Here is a 17,639-nt window from a genome sequence, read left to right as displayed (position 1 = left end):
TTGTGAACTGGTAGACTGTTCCACAACAACCTCTTGTGAACTGGAAGACTCCTCTACAACAACGTCTTGTGAACCAGAAGACTCCTCCACAACAACGTTTTTTGAACCGGAAAACTCCTCCGCAACAACGTCTTGTGAACCGGAAGACTCCTCCACAACAATGTCTTGTGAACTGGAAGACTCCTCCACAACAACGTCTTATGAACCATAAGTCTCCTCCACAACAACGTCTTGTGAACCATAAGTCTCCTCCACAACAACGTCTTGTGAACCATAAGTCTCATCCACAACAACATCTTGCTGACCCAATGACTCCTCCACAACAACGTCTTGTGAACCATAAGTCTCATCCACAACAACGTCTTGCGAACCAGAAGACTCCTCCACAACAATGTCTTGTGAACTGGAAGACTCCTCCACAACAACATCTTGTGAACCGGAAGATAACCTCCACAACAACGTTTTGTGAACCGGAAGACTCCGACGCAACAACGTCTTGTGAACCGGAAGACTCCTCCACAACAACGTCTTGTGAACCGTAAGACTCCTCCACAACGTCTTGTGAACAGGAAGACTCCTCCACAAAACAACGTCTTGTGAACCGGAAGACTCATCCACAACAACGTCTTGTGAACCGGAAGACGCCTCCACAACAACATCTTGTGAACCGGAAGACTCCTCCACAACGTCTTGTAAACCGAAAGACTCCTCCACAACAACGTCTTGTGAACCGGAAGACTCCTCCACAACAACGTCTTGTGAACTGGGAGACTGTTCCACAACAACGTCTTGTGAACTGGAAGACTCCTCTACAACAACGTCTTGTGAACCGGAAGACTCCTCCACAGCAACGTTTTTTGAACCAGAAAACTCCTCTGTAACAACGTCTTGTGAACAGGAAGACTCCTCCACAACAACGTCTTGTGAACCGGAAGACTCCTCCACAACAACGTCTTATGAACCATAAGCCTCCTCCACAACAACGTCTTGTGAACCATAAGTCTCATCCACAACAACGTCTTGCTGACCTAATGACTCCTCCACAACAATGTCTTGTGAAGCATAAGTCTCATCCACAACAACGTCTTGTGAACCAGAAGACTCCTCCACAACAATGTCTTGTGAACCAGAGGACTCCTCCACACCAACGTCTTATGAACCATAAGCCTCCTCCACAACAACGTCTTGTGAACCATAAGTCTCAACCACAACAACGTCTTGCTGACCCAATGACTCCTCCACAACAATGTCTTGTGAAGCATAAGTCTCCTCCGCAACAACGTCTTGTGAACCGGAAGACTCCTCCACAACAATGTCTTGTGAACCGGAAGACTCCTCCACAACAACGTCTTATGAACCATAAGTCTCCTCCACAACAACGTCTTGTGAACCATAAGTCTCATCCACAACAACGTCTTGCTGACCAAATGACTCCTCCAAAACAACGTTTTGTGAACCATAAGTCTAATCCACAACAACGTCTTGCGAACCAGAAGGCTCCTCCACAACAATGTCTTGTTAAACAGAGGACTCCTCCACAACAACGTCTTGTGAACCAGAAGACTCCTCCACAACAATGTCTTGTGAACCGGAAGACTCCTTCACAACAACGTCTTGTGAACCAGAAGACTCCACCAAAACAACGTCTTGTGAACCGGAAGACTCCTCCACAACAACGTCTTGTGAACCGGAAGACTCCTCCACAACAACGTCTTGTGAACCAAAAAAATTCTCCTCAACAACGCCTTGTCAACCAGAAGACTCCTCCACAACAACGTCTTGTAAACCGAAAGACTCCCCCACAACAACCTCTTGTGAACCGGAAGACTCCTCCACAACAACGTCTTGTGAAACGTAAGGCTCCTCCACAACGTCTTGTCAACCGGAAGACTCCTCCACAACAACGTCTTGTAAACCGAAAGACTCCCCCACAACAACCTTTTGTGAACCGGAAGACTGTTCCACAACAACATCTTGTGAACCGGAACACTCCTCCAAGGACCAAGGAGCTTTGACCACAAGAGACAACGAGGTGGTGAACGTTCACTACCCAGATCAATTGGCTGAATTGCGCGATTTATATGCCGGAAAGGCGGACTTCGTCGAGGACACGCCCTCCTGATCCGTCCAAACGTTTGTGCTTTATTTCCCTCTCTTTACCGTCGCCTTTCCTCCGTTCATCGTCCGATGGAGCTCACATGAATTTCCCTCATTGCGGATTTCTTTGAGAAATTCTCCAAAAGGGAATATTCGAATAACTTTCCTTTTGTCATCTTCAAACAACCTCAAAATCTGTTAAAATCACAACTTAAATAAGCAATTTAATACTTTGAAGGTATTCTGACCTCGTTCCTTCTTCTCGAGGAAACCACCTTCGTTTTCATATGATATTTCAGCCTTTCAAAGGACGACACAACTCACAGTGAAGCAATTAGACGTTTATAAGTTGCACTCGTTCATCGATTTCGACTCATTAAAAACACAACTGACCGAGGGGCGTGGCTTCGCGGTTTCCAGGCAGTCTACGCGTCCTTAACGACAATCAGGCTTTGCAACACAATGTATTTTCCATGAGCAATCAGCTTGCTGTCGCTTGCCAAGCCACCCGTTCCTTCTCAACCGTTTCTTTGGAGTGCTTGCATGAGTGTTTAAAATTAGGCGAGCACTCCACAAGTTTATTGACAATGGAACACACCTGCAGACATGGCGGAGGGTCGCAGAGCATTTCCAAATTTTTAATCTATCAATTACTATCGATTACAGTTTCGTCATCGATCAGGATGGTCACTGGAGAAAATGTTAGAATCCTGTCCATTCTTATTGGTTAACAGGGGGTGCGAGTGTGCGCCAATCCGACAACAGATTTCTGCAGTCACCACCACTAATCTCTATTGTGCGGATGGTGCCGGTATTACATAGATCAACAACGTCTTGTGAACCGGAAGACTCCTCCACAACAACGTCTTGTGAACTGGAAGACTGTTCCACAACAACGTCTTGTGAACTGGAAGACTCCTCTACAACAACGTCTTGTGAACCAGAAGACTCCTCCACAACAATGTCTTGTGAACCAGAGGAGTCCTCCACAACAACGTCTTGTGAATCGGAAAACTCCTCCGCAACAACGTCTTGTGAACCGGAAGACTCCTCCACAACAATGTCTTGTGAACCGGAAGACTCCTCCACAACAACGTCTTATGAACCATAAGTCTCCTCCACAACAACGTCTTGTGAACCATAAGTCTCATCCACAACAACGTCTTGCTGACCCAATGACTCCTCCACAACAATGTCTTGTGAACCATAAGTCTCATCCACAACAACGTCTTGTGAACCAGAAGACTCCTCCACAACAATGTCTTGTGAACCAGAGGACTCCTCCACAACAACGTCTTGTGAATCGGAAGACTCCTCCACAACAACGTCTTGTGAACAGGAAGACTCCTCCACAACAATGTCTTGTGAACCGGAAGACTCCTCCACAACAACGTCTTGTGAAACGGAAGACTCCTCCACAACAACGTCTTGTGAACTGGAAGACTCCTCCACAACAACGTCTTGTGAACCAAAAGACTTCTCCACAACAACATATTTTGAACTGGAAGACTCCTCCACAACAACGTCTTGTAAACCGAAAGACTCCTCCACAACAACATCTTGTGAACCGGAAGAATCCTCCACAACAACTTCTTGTGAACCGGAAGACTCCTCCACCCCAACGTCTTGTGAACCAGAAGACTCATCCACAACAACGTCTTGTGAACCGGAATACTCCTCCACAACAACGTCTTGTGAACCGGAAGACTCCTCCACAACAACGTCTTGTGAACTGGAAGACTATTCCACAACAACGTCTTGTGAACTGGAAGACTCCTCTACAACAACGTCTTGTGAACCAGAAGACTCCTCCACAACAACGTTTTTTGAACCGGAAAACTCCTCCGCAACAACGTCTTGTGAACCGGAAGACTCCTCCACAACAATGTCTTGAGAACCGGAAGACTCCTCCACAACAACGTCTTATGAACCATAAGTCTCCTCCACAACAACGTCTTGTGAACCATAAGTCTCATCCACAACAACGTCTTGCTGACCCAATGACTCCTCCAAAACAACGTCTTGTGAACCATAAGTCTCATCCACAACAACGTCTTGTGAACCAGAAGACTCCTCCACAACAATGTCTTGTGAACCAGAGGACTCCTCCACAACAACGTCTTGTGAAACGGAAGACTCCTCCACAACAACGTCTTGTGAACAGGAAGACTCCTCCACAACAATGTCTTGTGAACCAGAAGACTCCTCCACAACAACGTCTTGTGAACCGGAAGACTCCTCCACAACAACGTCTTGTGAACCGGAAGACTCCTCCACAACAACGTCTTGTGAACCAAAAGACTTCTCAACAACAACATATTTTGAACTGGAAGACTCCTCCACAACAACGTCTTGTAAACCGAAAGACTCCTCCACAACAACATCTTGTGAACCGGAAGAATCCTCCACAACAACGTCTTGTGAACCGGAAGACTCCTCCACCCCAACGTCTTGTGAACCGGAAGACTCATCCACAACAACGTGTTGTGAACCGGAAGACTCCTCCAAGGACCAAGGAGCTTTGACCACAAGAGACAACGAGGTGGTGAACGTTCACTACCCAGATCAATTGGCTGAATTGCGCGATTTATATGCCGGAAAGTCGGACTTCGTCGAGGACACGCCCTCCTGATCCGTCCAAACGTTTGTGCTTTATTTCCCTCTCTTTACCGTCGCCTTTCCTCCGTTCATCGTCCGATGGAGCTCACATGAGTTTCCCTCATTGCGGATTTCTTTGAGAAATTCTCCAAAAGGGAATATTCGAATAACTTTCCTTTAGTCATCTTCAAACAACCTCAAAATCTGTTAAAATCACAACTTAAATAAGCAATTTAATATTTTGAAGGTATTCTGACCTCGTTCCTTCTTCTCGAGGAAACCACCTTCGTTTTCATATGATATTTCAGGCTTTTAAAGGACAACACAACTCACAGTGAAGCAATTAGACGTTTATAAGTTGCACCAGTTCATCGATTTCGACTCATTAAAAACACAACTGACCAAGGGGCGTGGCTTCGCGGTTTCCAGGCAGTCTACGCGTCCTTAACGACAATCAGGCTTTGCAACACAATGTATTTTCCATGAGCAATCAGCTTGCTGTCGCTTGCCAAGCCAGCCGTTCCTTCTCAACCGTTTCTTTGGAGTGCTTGCTTGAGTGTTTAAAATTAGGCGAGCACTCCACAAGTTTATTGACAATGGAACACACCTGCAGACCTGGCGGAGGGTCGCAGAGCATTTCCAAATTTTTAATCTATCAATTACTATCGATTACAGTTTCGTCATCGATCAGGATGGTCACTGGAGAAAATGTTAGAATCCTGTCCATTCTTATTGGTTAACAGGGGGTGCGAGTGTGCGCCAATCCGACAACAGATTTCTGCAGTCACCACCACTAATCTCTATTGTGCGGATGGTGCCGGTATTACATAGATCAACAACGTCTTGTGAACCGGAAGACTCCTCCACAACAACGTCTTGTGAACTGGAAGACTGTTCCACAACAACGTCTTGTGAACTGGAAGACTCCTCTACAACAACGTCTTGTGAACCAGAAGACTCCTCCACAACAATGTCTTGTGAACCAGAGGACTCCTCCACAACAACGTCTTGTGAATCGGAAGACTCCTCCACAACAATGTCTTGTGAACCAGAGGACTCCTCCACAACAACGTCTTGTGAATCGGAAAACTCCTCCGCAACAACGTCTTGTGAACCGGAAGACTCCTCCACAACAATGTCTTGTGAACCGGAAGACTCCTCCACAACAACGTCTTATGAACCATAAGTCTCCTCCACAACAACGTCTTGTGAACCATAAGTCTCATCCACAACAACGTCTTGCTGACCCAATGACTCCTCCACAACAATGTCTTGTGAACCATAAGTCTCATCCACAACAACGTCTTGTGAACCAGAAGACTCCTCCACAACAATGTCTTGTGAACCAGAGGACTCCTCCACAACAACGTCTTGTGAATCGGAAGACTCCTCCACAACAACGTCTTGTGAACAGGAAGACTCCTCCACAACAATGTCTTGTGAACCGGAAGACTCCTCCACAACAACGTCTTGTGAAACGGAAGACTCCTCCACAACAACGTCTTGTGAACTGGAAGACTCCTCCACAACAACGTCTTGTGAACCAAAAGACTTCTCCACAACAACATATTTTGAACTGGAAGACTCCTCCACAACAACGTCTTGTAAACCGAAAGACTCCTCCACAACAACATCTTGTGAACCGGAAGAATCCTCCACAACAACCTCTTGTGAACCGGAAGACTCCTCCACCCCAACGTCTTGTGAACCAGAAGACTCATCCACAACAACGTCTTGTGAACCGGAATACTCCTCCACAACAACGTCTTGTGAACCGGAAGACTCCTCCACAACAACGTCTTGTGAACTGGAAGACTATTCCACAACAACGTCTTGTGAACTGGAAGACTCCTCTACAACAACGTCTTGTGAACCAGAAGACTCCTCCACAACAACGTTTTTTGAACCGGAAAACTCCTCCGCAACAACGTCTTGTGAACCGGAAGACTCCTCCACAACAATGTCTTGAGAACCGGAAGACTCCTCCACAACAACGTCTTATGAACCATAAGTCTCCTCCACAACAACGTCTTGTGAACCATAAGTCTCATCCACAACAACGTCTTGCTGACCCAATGACTCCTCCAAAACAACGTCTTGTGAACCATAAGTCTCATCCACAACAACGTCTTGTGAACCAGAAGACTCCACCACAACAATGTCTTGTGAACCAGAGGACTCCTCCACAACAACGTCTTGTGAACCGGAAGACTCCTCCACAACAACGTCTTGTGAACAGGAAGACTCCTCCACAACAATGTCTTGTGAACCAGAAGACTCCTCCACAACAACGTCTTGTGAACCGGAAGACTCCTCCACAACAACGTCTTGTGAACCGGAAGACTCCTCCACAACAACGTCTTGTGAACCAAAAGACTTCTCAACAACAACATATTTTGAACTGGAAGACTCCTCCACAACAACGTCTTGTAAACCGAAAGACTCCTCCACAACAACATCTTGTGAACCGGAAGAATCCTCCACAACAACGTCTTGTGAACCGGAAGACTCCTCCACCCCAACGTCTTGTGAACCGGAAGACTCATCCACAACAACGTGTTGTGAACCGGAAGACTCCTCCAAGGACCAAGGAGCTTTGACCACAAGAGACAACGAGGTGGTGAACGTTCACTACCCAGATCAATTGGCTGAATTGCGCGATTTATATGCCGGAAAGTCGGACTTCGTCGAGGACACGCCCTCCTGATCCGTCCAAACGTTTGTGCTTTATTTCCCTCTCTTTACCGTCGCCTTTCCTCCGTTCATCGTCCGATGGAGCTCACATGAGTTTCCCTCATTGCGGATTTCTTTGAGAAATTCTCCAAAAGGGAATATTCGAATAACTTTCCTTTAGTCATCTTCAAACAACCTCAAAATCTGTTAAAATCACAACTTAAATAAGCAATTTAATATTTTGAAGGTATTCTGACCTCGTTCCTTCTTCTCGAGGAAACCACCTTCGTTTTCATATGATATTTCAGGCTTTTAAAGGACAACACAACTCACAGTGAAGCAATTAGACGTTTATAAGTTGCACCAGTTCATCGATTTCGACTAATTAAAAACACAACTGACCAAGGGGCGTGGCTTCGCGGTTTCCAGGCAGTCTACGCGTCCTTAACGACAATCAGGCTTTGCAACACAATGTATTTTCCATGAGCAATCAGCTTGCTGTCGCTTGCCAAGCCAGCCGTTCCTTCTCAACCGTTTCTTTGGAGTGCTTGCTTGAGTGTTTAAAATTAGGCGAGCACTCCACAAGTTTATTGACAATGGAACACACCTGCAGACCTGGCGGAGGGTCGCAGAGCATTTCCAAATTTTTAATCTATCAATTACTATCGATTACAGTTTCGTCATCGATCAGGATGGTCACTGGAGAAAATGTTAGAATCCTGTCCATTCTTATTGGTTAACAGGGGGTGCGAGTGTGCGCCAATCCGACAACAGATTTCTGCAGTCACCACCACTAATCTCTATTGTGCGGATGGTGCCGGTATTACATAGATCAACAACGTCTTGTGAACCGGAAGACTCCTGCACAACAACGTCTTGTGAACTGGAAGACTGTTCCACAACAACGTCTTGTGAACTGGAAGACTCCTCTACAACAACGTCTTGTGAACCAGAAGACTCCTCCACAACAATGTCTTGTGAACCAGAGGACTCCTCCACAACAACGTCTTGTGAATCGGAAGACTCCTCCACAACAACGTCTTGTGAACAGGAAGACTCCTCCACAACAATGTCTTGTGAACCGGAAGACTGCTCCACAACAACGTCTTGTGAAACGGAAGACTCCTCCACAACAACGTCTTGTGAACTGGAAGACTCCTCCACAACAACGTCTTGTGAACCAAAAGACTTCTCCACAACAACATATTTTGAACTGGAAGACTCCTCCACAACAACGTCTTGTAAACCGAAAGACTCCTCCACAACAACATCTTGTGAACCGGAAGAATCCTCCACAACAACTTCTTGTGAACCGGAAGACTCCTCCACCCCAACGTCTTGTGAACCAGAAGACTCATCCACAACAACTTCTTGTGAACCGGAATACTCCTCCACAACAACGTCTTGTGAACCGGAAGACTCCTCCACAACAACGTCTTGTGAACTGGAAGACTATTCCACAACAACGTCTTGTGAACTGGAAGACTCCTCTACAACAACGTCTTGTGAACCAGAAGACTCCTCCACAACAACGTTTTTTGAACCGGAAAACTCCTCCGCAACAACGTCTTGTGAACCGGAAGACTCCTCGACAACAATGTCTTGAGAACCGGAAGACTCCTCCACAACAACGTCTTATGAACCATAAGTCTCCTCCACAACAACGTCTTGTGAACCATAAGTCTCATCCACAACAACGTCTTGCTGACCCAATGACTCCTCCAAAACAACGTCTTGTGAACCATAAGTCTCATCCACAACAACGTCTTGTGAACCAGAAGACTCCTCCACAACAATGTCTTGTGAACCAGAGGACTCCTCCACAACAACGTCTTGTGAACCGGAAGACTCCTCCACAACAACGTCTTGTGAACAGGAAGACTCCTCCACAACAATGTCTTGTGAACCGGAAGACTCCTCCACCCCAACGTCTTGTGAACCGGAAGACTCATCCACAACAACGTCTTGTGAACCGGAAGACTCCTCCAAGGACCAAGGAGCTTTGACCACAAGAGACAACGAGGTGGTGAACGTTCACTACCCAGATCAATTGGCTGAATTGCGCGATTTATATGCCGGAAAGTCGGACTTCGTCGAGGACACGCCCTCCTGATCCGTCCAAACGTTTGTGCTTTATTTCCCTCTCTTTACCGTCGCCTTTCCTCCGTTCATCGTCCGATGGAGCTCACATGAGTTTCCCTCATTGCGGATTTCTTTGAGAAATTCTCCAAAAGGGAATATTCGAATAACTTTCCTTTCGTCATCTTCAAACAACCTCAAAATCTGTTAAAATCACAACTTAAATAAGCAATTTAATACTTTGAAGGTATTCTGACCTCGTTCCTTCTTCTCGAGGAAACCACCTTCGTTTTCATATGATATTTCAGGCTTTTAAAGGACAACACAACTCACAGTGAAGCAATTAGACGTTTATAAGTTGCACTAGTTCATCGATTTCGACTCATTAAAAACACAACTGACCGAGGGGCGTGGCTTCGCGGTTTCCAGGCAGTCTACGCGTCCTTAACGACAATCAGGCTTTGCAACACAATGTATTTTCCATGATCAATCAGCTTGCTGTCGCTTGACAAGCCAGCCGTTCCTTCTCAACCGTTTCTTTGGAGCGCTTGCTTGAGTGTTTAAAATTAGGCGAGCACTCCACAAGTTTATTGACAATGGAACACACCTGCAGACCTGGCGGAGGGTCGCAGAGCATTTCCAAATTTTTAATCTATCAATTACTATCGATTACAGTTTCGTCATCGATCAGGATGGTCACTGGAGAAAATGTTAGAATCCTGTCCATTCTTATTGGTTAACAGGGGGTGCGAGTGTGCGCCAATCCGACAACAGATTTCTGCAGTCAACACCACTAATCTCTATTGTGCGGATGGTGCCGGTATTACATAGATCAACAACGTCTTGTGAACCGGAAGACTCCTCCACAACAACGTCTTGTGAACTGGAAGACTGTTCCACAACAACGTCTTGTGAACTGGAAGACTCCTCTACAACAACGTCTTGTGAACCAGAAGACTCCTCCACAACAATGTCTTGTGAACCAGAGGACTCCTCCACAACAACGTCTTGTGAATCGGAAGACTCCTCCACAACAACGTCTTGTGAACAGGAAGACTCCTCCACAACAATGTCTTGTGAACCGGAAGACTGCTCCACAACAACGTCTTGTGAAACGGAAGACTCCTCCACAACAACGTCTTGTGAACTGGAAGACTCCTCCACAACAACGTCTTGTGAACCAAAAGACTTCTCCACAACAACATATTTTGAACTGGAAGACTCCTCCACAACAACGTCTTGTAAACCGAAAGACTCCTCCACAACAACATCTTGTGAACCGGAAGAATCCTCCACAACAACTTCTTGTGAACCGGAAGACTCCTCCACCCCAACGTCTTGTGAACCAGAAGACTCATCCACAACAACTTCTTGTGAACCGGAATACTCCTCCACAACAACGTCTTGTGAACCGGAAGACTCGTCCACAACAACGTCTTGTGAACTGGAAGACTATTCCACAACAACGTCTTGTGAACTGGAAGACTCCTCTACAACAACGTCTTGTGAACCAGAAGACTCCTCCACAACAACGTTTTTTGAACCGGAAAACTCCTCCACAACAACGTCTTGTGAACCGGAAGACTCCTCCACAACAATGTCTTGAGAACCGGAAGACTCCTCCACAACAACGTCTTATGAACCATAAGTCTCCTCCACAACAACGTCTTGTGAACCATAAGTCTCATCCACAACAACGTCTTGCTGACCCAATGACTCCTCCAAAACAACGTCTTGTGAACCATAAGTCTCATCCACAACAACGTCTTGTGAACCAGAAGACTCCTCCACAACAATGTCTTGTGAACCAGAGGACTCCTCCACAACAACGTCTTGTGAACCGGAAGACTCCTCCACAACAACGTCTTGTGAACAGGAAGACTCCTCCACAACAATGTCTTGTGAACCGGAAGACTCCTCCACCCCAACGTCTTGTGAACCGGAAGACTCATCCACAACAACGTCTTGTGAACCGGAAGACTCCTCCAAGGACCAAGGAGCTTTGACCACAAGAGACAACGAGGTGGTGAACGTTCACTACCCAGATCAATTGGCTGAATTGCGCGATTTATATGCCGGAAAGTCGGACTTCGTCGAGGACACGCCCTCCTGATCCGTCCAAACGTTTGTGCTTTATTTCCCTCTCTTTACCGTCGCCTTTCCTCCGTTCATCGTCCGATGGAGCTCACATGAGTTTCCCTCATTGCGGATTTCTTTGAGAAATTCTCCAAAAGGGAATATTCGAATAACTTTCCTTTCGTCATCTTCAAACAACCTCAAAATCTGTTAAAATCACAACTTAAATAAGCAATTTAATACTTTGAAGGTATTCTGACCTCGTTCCTTCTTCTCGAGGAAACCACCTTCGTTTTCATATGATATTTCAGGCTTTTAAAGGACAACACAACTCACAGTGAAGCAATTAGACGTTTATAAGTGGCACTAGTTCATCGATTTCGACTCATTAAAAACACAACTGACCGAGGGGCGTGGCTTCGCGGTTTCCAGGCAGTCTACGCGTCCTTAACGACAATCAGGCTTTGCAACACAATGTATTTTCCATGATCAATCAGCTTGCTGTCGCTTGCCAAGCCAGCCGTTCCTTCTCAACCGTTTCTTTGGAGTGCTTGCTTGAGTGTTTAAAATTAGGCGAGCACTCCACAAGTTTATTGACAATGGAACACACCTGCAGACCTGGCGGAGGGTCGCAGAGCATTTCCAAATTTTTAATCTATCAATTACTATCGATTACAGTTTCGTCATCGATCAGGATGGTCACTGGAGAAAATGTTAGAATCCTGTCCATTCTTATTGGTTAACAGGGGGTGCGAGTGTGCGCCAATCCGACAACAGATTTCTGCAGTCACCACCACTAATCTCTATTGTGCGGATGGTGCCGGTATTACATAGATCAACAACGTCTTGTGAACCGGAAGACTCCTCCACAACAACGTCTTGTGAACCGGAAGACTCCTCCACAACAACGTCTTGTGAACTGGAAGACTGTTCCACAACAACGTCTTGTGAACTGGAAGACTCCTCTACAACAACGTCTTGTGAACCAGAAGACTCCTCCACAACAACGTTTTTTGAACCGGAAAACTCCTCCGCAACAACGTCTTGTGAACCGGAAGACTCCTCCACAACAATGTCTTGTGAACCGGAAGACTCCTCCACAACAACGTCTTATGAACCATAAGTCTCCTCCACAACAACGTCTTGTGAACCATAAGTCTCATCCACAACAACGTCTTGCTGACCCAATGACTCCTCCACAACAATGTCTTGTGAACCATAAGTCTCATCCACAACAATGTCTTGTGAACCGGAAGACTCCTCCACAACAACGTCTTGTGAACTGGAAGACTGTTCCACAACAACGTCTTGTGAACCAGAAGACTCCTCCACAACAACGTTTTTTGAACCGGAAAACTCCTCCGCAACAACGTCTTGTGAACCGGAAGACTCCTCCACAACAATGTCTTGTGAACCGGAAGACTCCTCCACAACAACGTCTTATGAACCATAAGTCTCCTCCACAACAACGTCTTGTGAACCATAAGTCTCATCCACAACAACGTCTTGCTGACCCAATGACTCCTCCACAACAATGTCTTGTGAACCATAAGTCTCATCCACAACAACGTCTTGTGAACCAGAAGACTCCTCCACAACAATGTCTTGTGAACCAGAGGACTCCTCCACAACAACGTCTTGTGAATCGGAAGACTCCTCCACAACAACGTCTTGTGAACAGGAAGACTCCTCCACAACAATGTCTTGTGAACCGGAAGACTCCTCCACAACAACGTCTTGTGAAACAGAAGACTCCTCCACAACAACGTCTTGTGAACTGGAAGACTCCTCCACAACAACGTCTTGTGAACCAAAAGACTTCTCCACAACAACATATTTTGAACTGGAAGACTCCTCCACAACAACGTCTTGTAAACCGAAAGACTCCTCCACAACAACATCTTGTGAACCGGAAGAATCCTCCACAACAACTTCTTGTGAACCGGAAGACTCCTCCACCCCAAAGTCTTGTGAACCAGAAGACTCATCCACAACAACGTCTTGTGAACCGGAATACTCCTCCACAACAACGTCTTGTGAACCGGAAGACTCCTCCACAACAACGTCTTGTGAACTGGAAGACTATTCCACAACAACGTCTTGTGAACTGGAAGAATCCTCTACAACAACGTCTAGTGAACCAGAAGACTCCTCCACAACAACGTTTTTTGAACCGGAAAACTCCTCCGCAACAACGTCTTATGAACCGGAAGACTCCTCCACAACAATGTCTTGAGAACCGGAAGACTCCTCCACAACAACGTCTTATGAACCATAAGTCTCCTCCACAACAACGTCTTGTGAACCATAAGTCTCATCCACAACAACGTCTTGCTGACCCAATGACTCCTCCAAAACAACGTCTTGTGAACCATAAGTCTCATCCACAACAACGTCTTGTGAACCAGAAGACTCCTCCACAACAATGTCTTGTGAACCAGAGGACTCCTCCACAACAACGTCTTGTGAACCGGAAGACTCCTCCACAACAACGTCTTGTGAACAGGAAGACTCCTCCACAACAATGTCTTGTGAACCAGAAGACTCCTCCACAACAACGTCTTGTGAACCGGAAGACTCCTCCACAACAACGTCTGGTGAACAGGAAGACTCCTCCACAACAATGTCTTGTGAACCGGAAGACTCCTCCACAACAACGTCTTGTGAACCGGAAGACTCCTCCACAACAACGTCTTGTGAACCGGAAGACTCCCCCACAACAACGTCTTGTGAACCAAAAGACTTCTCCACAACAACATATTTTGAACTGGAAGACTCCTCCACAACAACGTCTTGTAAACCGAAAGACTCCTCCACAACAATATCTTGTGAACCGGAAGAATCCTCCACAACAACGTCTTGTGAACCGGAAGACTCCTCCACCCCAACGTCTTGTGAACCGGAAGACTCCTCCACCCCAACGTCTTGTGAACCGGAAGACTCATCCACAACAACGTCTTGTGAACAGGAAGACTCCTCCACAACAATGTCTTGTGAACTGGAAGACACCTCCACCCCAACGTCTTGTGAACCGGAAGACTCATCCACAACAACGTCTTGTGAACCGGAAGACTCCTCCAAGGACCAAGGAGCTTTGACCACAAGAGACAACGAGGTGGTGAACGTTCACTACCCAGATCAATTGGCTGAATTGCGCGATTTATATGCCGGAAAGTCGGACTTCGTCGAGGACACGCCCTCCTGATCCGTCCAAACGTTTGTGCTTTATTTCCCTCTCTTTACCGTCGCCTTTCCTCCGTTCATCGTCCGATGGAGCTCACATGAGTTTCCCTCATTGCGGATTTCTTTGAGAAATTCTCCAAAAGGGAATATTCGAATAACTTTCCTTTCGTCATCTTCAAACAACCTCAAAATCTGTTAAAATCACAACTTAAATAAGCAATTTAATACTTTGAAGGTATTCTGACCTCGTTCCTTCTTCTCGAGGAAACCACCTTCGTTTTCATATGATATTTCAGGCTTTTAAAGGACAACACAACTCACAGTGAAGCAATTAGACGTTTATAAGTTGCACTAGTTCATCGATTTCGACTCATTAAAAACACAACTGACCGAGGGGCGTGGCTTCGCGGTTTCCAGGCAGTCTACGCGTCCTTAACGACAATCAGGCTTTGCAACACAATGTATTTTCCATGATCAATCAGCTTGCTGTCGCTTGCCAAGCCAGCCGTTCCTTCTCAACCGTTTCTTTGGAGTGCTTGCTTGAGTGTTTAAAATTAGGCGAGCACTCCACAAGTTTATTGACAATGGAACACACCTGCAGATCTGGCGGAGGGTCGCAGAGCATTTCCAAATTTTTAATCTATCAATTACTATCGATTACAGTTTCGTCATCGATCAGGATGGTCACTGGAGAAAATGTTAGAATCCTGTCCATTCTTATTGGTTAACAGGGGGTGCGAGTGTGCGCCAATCCGACAACAGATTTCTGCAGTCACCACCACTAATCTCTATTGTGCGGATGGTGCCGGTATTACATAGATCAACAACGTCTTGTGAACCGGAAGACTCCTCCACAACAACGTCTTGTGAACCGGAAGACTCCTCCACAACAACGTCTTGTGAACTGGAAGACTGTTCCACAACAACGTCTTGTGAACTGGAAGACTCCTCTACAACAACGTCTTGTGAACCAGAAGACTCCTCCACAACAACGTTTTTTGAACCGGAAAACTCCTCCGCAACAACGTCTTGTGAACCGGAAGACTCCTCCACAACAATGTCTTGTGAACCGGAAGACTCCTCCACAACAACGTCTTATGAACCATAAGTCTCCTCCACAACAACGTCTTGTGAACCATAAGTCTCATCCACAACAACGTCTTGCTGACCCAATGACTCCTCCAAAACAACGTCTTGTGAACCATAAGTCTCATCCACAACAACGTCTTGTGAACCAGAAGACTCCTCCACAACAATGTCTTGTGAACCAGAGGACTCCTCCACAACAACGTCTTGTGAACCGGAAGACTCCTCCACAACAACGTCTTGTGAACAGGAAGACTCCTCCACAACAATGTCTTGTGAACCGGAAGACTCCTCCACCCCAACGTCTTGTGAACCGGAAGACTCATCCACAACAACGTCTTGTGAACCGGAAGACTCCTCCAAGGACCAAGGAGCTTTGACCACAAGAGACAACGAGGTGGTGAACGTTCACTACCCAGATCAATTGGCTGAATTGCGCGATTTATATGCCGGAAAGTCGGACTTCGTCGAGGACACGCCCTCCTGATCCGTCCAAACGTTTGTGCTTTATTTCCCTCTCTTTACCGTCGCCTTTCCTCCGTTCATCGTCCGATGGAGCTCACATGAGTTTCCCTCATTGCGGATTTCTTTGAGAAATTCTCCAAAAGGGAATATTCGAATAACTTTCCTTTCGTCATCTTCAAACAACCTCAAAATCTGTTAAAATCACAACTTAAATAAGCAATTTAATACTTTGAAGGTATTCTGACCTCGTTCCTTCTTCTCGAGGAAACCACCTTCGTTTTCATATGATATTTCAGGCTTTTAAAGGACAACACAACTCACAGTGAAGCAATTAGACGTTTATAAGTTGCACTAGTTCATCGATTTCGACTCATTAAAAACACAACTGACCGAGGGGCGTGGCTTCGCGGTTTCCAGGCAGTCTACACGTCCTTAACGACAATCAGGCTTTGCAACACAATGTATTTTCCATGATCAATCAGCTTGCTGTCGCTTGCCAAGCCAGCCGTTCCTTCTCAACCGTTTCTTTGGAGTGCTTGCTTGAGTGTTTAAAATTAGGCGAGCACTCCACAAGTTTATTGACAATGGAACACACCTGCAGACCTGGCGGAGGGTCGCAGAGCATTTCCAAATTTTTAATCTATCAATTACTATCGATTACAGTTTCGTCATCGATCAGGATGGTCACTGGAGAAAATGTTAGAATCCTGTCCATTCTTATTGGTTAACAGGGGGTGCGAGTGTGCGCCAATCCGACAACAGATTTCTGCAGTCAACACCACTAATCTCTATTGTGCGGATGGTGCCGGTATTACATAGATCAACAACGTCTTGTGAACCGGAAGACTCCTCCACAACAACGTCTTGTGAACTGGAAGACTGTTCCACAACAACGTCTTGTGAACTGGAAGACTCCTCTACAACAACGTCTTGTGAACCAGAAGACTCCTCCACAACAACGTCTTGTGAATCGGAAGACTCCTCCACAACAACGTCTTGTGAACAGGAAGACTCCTCCACAACAATGTCTTGTGAACCGGAAGACTGCTCCACAACAACGTCTTGTGAAACGGAAGACTCCTCCACAACAACGTCTTGTGAACTGGAAGACTCCTCCACAACAACGTCTTGTGAACCAAAAGACTTCTCCAGAACAACATATTTTGAACTGGAAGACTCCTCCACAACAACGTCTTGTAAACCGAAAGACTCCTCCACAACAACATCTTGTGAACCGGAAGAATCCTCCACAACAACTTCTTGTGAACCGGAAGACTCCTCCACCCCAACGTCTTGTGAACCAGAAGACTCATCCACAACAACTTCTTGTGAACCGGAATACTCCTCCACAACAACGTCTTGTGAACCGGAAGACTCGTCCA

This window comes from Myxine glutinosa, chromosome 1 (assembly GCF_964187855.1).
Source record: "Myxine glutinosa chromosome 1, kmMyxGlut1.1, whole genome shotgun sequence".
Classification (NCBI taxonomy): domain Eukaryota; kingdom Metazoa; phylum Chordata; class Myxini; order Myxiniformes; family Myxinidae; genus Myxine; species Myxine glutinosa.
Note: the sequence above shows the minus strand (reverse complement) of the source record.